This window comes from Coregonus clupeaformis, unplaced genomic scaffold (genome assembly GCF_020615455.1).
Source record: "Coregonus clupeaformis isolate EN_2021a unplaced genomic scaffold, ASM2061545v1 scaf0241, whole genome shotgun sequence".
Classification (NCBI taxonomy): Eukaryota; Metazoa; Chordata; class Actinopteri; order Salmoniformes; family Salmonidae; genus Coregonus; species Coregonus clupeaformis.
The window spans coordinates 437,501-441,195 of NW_025533696.1; positions in this window are offsets into that span (position 1 = coordinate 437,501).

A 3,695-nucleotide genomic window follows, 5' to 3' on the forward strand; every position below is an offset into this window, starting at 1 on the left:
AGAGAGAGAGAGAGAGAGGGTAAGAGAGAGAGCGAGAGAGAGAGAAAGAGATCAGTGAGACAAAAAGAGGGAGAGAGAGGCCTCTATGGATCAAAGCACAGAAACACATTCATACACTCTCATGCAGACTGGAGGCTGTCAGAGGAGAGAAACAGAGTTATTCTGCCACTGGAGGGCGATCTCCCTCCATCTCTCCCTCCATCTCTCCCTCCATCTATCCCTCCATCTCTCCCTCCATCTCTCCCTCCATCTCTCTCTCCATCTCTCCCTCCATCTCTCCTCTATCTCTCCCTGCATCTCTCCCTCAATTTATCCCTCCATCTATCCCTCCATCTCTCCCTCCATCTCTCCCTCCATCTCTCCCTCCATCTATCCTCAATCTATCCCTCCATCTCAGCTCTGTGTGTCTAGTGACAGTGGTACATGCTGATGAGACAGGTACTGAGTTTACTGACAGCACCAGTGGAGGCTGGTGAGGGGAGGATGACTTATAGTAATGTCTAGAATGGAATGTATCAAACACATAGAAATATATTGGTGCTTTATTGATAAATACACATAGACTCATTTCCCAGTTAAGTGGAGTAAAAAAACACTGAATAAGCAAAGCTTTCTAAAAGCTACAAACTGTCTCTTTTTGTTCAAGCCAGTGTTACATTCACAGTAGAAAAATTATTGAATGAATGAACGGACGTACAGAAGAAATGACCGACAAACGAACAAAATAATGAACGAACAGATGATTGAACTAACGAACAATCAAATAAATCAATAAATGAATATACGAACAAATTAACAAATGAACGATATCAAAACTATGAATAAAAATATGAATGAATTAATTAAAGAACAAACAAATAAATCAATGATTGAATGAAAATATTAACTAATTAACAAAAGAACGATCAAATAAACAAATGAATTAAAAACACAAATGAGTGAAAACATTAATAAATGAAAACATGAATTCATGCTTTGCCATACAGATCAGTGACAGTAGTAGACTATGTAGCAGAGTGTTTAATGGTGTAGTACATCTATGAGGTGTCTACATCTGTAGGGTGAGTGTCTGGGTGGTTACTAGCATCAGAGTCTGTACTGAAGGAGACAGTATTATAGTGGAGACAGGCTGGATCTCTGGGGAAGTTGATAGTAGCATAGTGGAGACAGGCTGGATCTCTGGGGAAGTTGACAGTAGCATAGTGGAGACAAGCTGGATCTCTGGGGAAGTTGACAGTAGCATAGTGGAGACAGGCTGGATCTCTGGGGAAGTTGACAGTAGCATAGTGGAGACAGGCTGGATCTCTGGGGAAGTTGACAGTAGCATAGTGGAGACAGGCTGGATCTCTGGGGAAGTTGACAGTAGCATAGTGGAGACAAGCTGGATCTCTGGGGAAGTTGACAGTAGCATAGGTCACACTGTCTTGAACCTATGTTATGGACCAACGTTGGAGTAAATGTCATCTGGACTAGGATTGGTTGCCGTGGCATAGATGGTGGTGATGTCACAGGCTGTATCTGGGTTCTGATTGGTTGCTGTGGCGTAGATTGGGTTAGTGATGGTTCCTATGTCTGGATCTTGGTTGTCTGTCATTGAGTCAGGAAGCAACGGTCTGGGAGAGTGTTTGGCTGCTGAAGAGGAAAGCAAACAGATTAACAAATATATATATATATATATATATATATATATATTAAATGTTTTTATTTATAAAAGCTATATGTATATCCTGACATATTTATGAAAAATAATAATAATGATTGCATGTGATAACTACTGTACCTGTTGGTCTCCTGTCTCTGTCTCTCCTCTGTCTAAAGAACATGAACAGCAGCAGACCCAGCAGTAGTAGAACAACACCCAGACCAACACCAGAGAACATCACATCACCTAGAACACACAGACCAACACCAGAGAAAATCACATCACCTAGAACACCCAGACCAACACCAGAGAACATCACATCACCTAGAACACCCAGACCAACACCAGAGAACATCAGATCACCTAGAACACCCAGACCAACACCAGAGAACATCACATCACCTAGAACACCCAGACCAACACCAGAGAACATCAGATCACCTAGAACACCCAGACCAACACCAGAGAACATCACATCACCTAGAACACCCAGACCAACACCAGAGAACATCACATCACCTAGAACACACAGACCAACACCAGTGAACATCACATCACCTAGAACACCCAGACAAACACCAGAGAACATCACATCACCTAGATCACCCAGACCAACACCAGAGAACATCACATCACCTAGAACACCCAGACCAACACCAGAGAACATCAGATCACCTAGAACACCCAGACCAACATCAGAGAACATCAGATCACCTAGAACACCCAGACCAACACCAGAGAACATCACATCACCTAGAACACCCAGACCAACACCAGAGAACATCAGATCACCTAGAACACCCAGACCAACACCAGAGAACATCAGATCACCTAGAACACCCAGAGACAGTACACAGGCATAATGTTCCAGTGATGCTACATTTAGCTAGTCTCTACTGTACTGTACTTCTGTGTTTCTTCATTTCAGAGGGAGGGAAGAGGGAAGACAACATTAGACAGAGAAACAGGTGGGTGTTGAGGAGAGCAGAAATAAAGATGAAATGTTAATGATGAGATATCAATAAGAAAAGACAGATTATTCAATCTAATACCAAGTATCAGGCAAAGTCTGTTTTTTATGTGGTTCAATCTCAATCATTGTCTGGAGGTGGAAGATGTAATGGCTAGTTTCCACCACAAATGTATCTTTACATTCATAGTTGTAGTTTATTTTAACTTATATTAATATTGTTGTTACCTTGTGTTCTAGCCACGTGCCAAAATATCTTCGGCCTTAACAACACAAGTGCCAATATATCCTTGGACCAAACAACACCCGTGTCAATATATCCTCGGTCCTAGCAACACCAATGCCAATATATCCTCCAAACACTGGCTTCTTAGGCATTATCAATTAAAAAGCAGATTCACACACACACAGCCATTAAATAAAAGTGAATACGGACACTTGGTAAAGGTTATCTTATTGAAAGCACATTGACAGGTTCATCATTGTATCATCAATCATCATAAAGTTGACATTGTAACTCGTGTACATTACAACAAAGCAACAGGCTAGTCAATACAGGCATATGAAACCCCACAGTTCTCACACAATTAAATTACACTTTTAAATTAAACACAGACTTGTTAATCAGGAAACTCTTGGGTATGTTGTGGTGGACTGTAATTACAATTGCTTTACGGGAACCTGGTTCAATTATGTTTGTAGTGTAGCTAGTCACTGAATGGCTCTGAATTCACTAACAGAGTCTGTGTCTGGGGGGTTACTAACACTGGAGTACATAACAGAGTATGGGGGGTTACTAACACTGGAGTATATAACAGAGTATGGGGGGTTACTAACACTGGAGTATGTAACAGAGTCTGGGGGGTTACTAACACTGGAGTATATAACAGAGTCTGGGGGGTTACTAACACTGGAGTATATAACAGAGTATGGGGGGTTACTAACACTGGAGTATATAACAGAGTCTGGGGGGTTACTAACACTGGAGTATATAACAGAGTCTGGGGGGTTACTAACACTGGAGTATATAACAGAGTCTGGGGGTTACTAACACTGGAGTATATAACAGAGTATGGGGGGGGT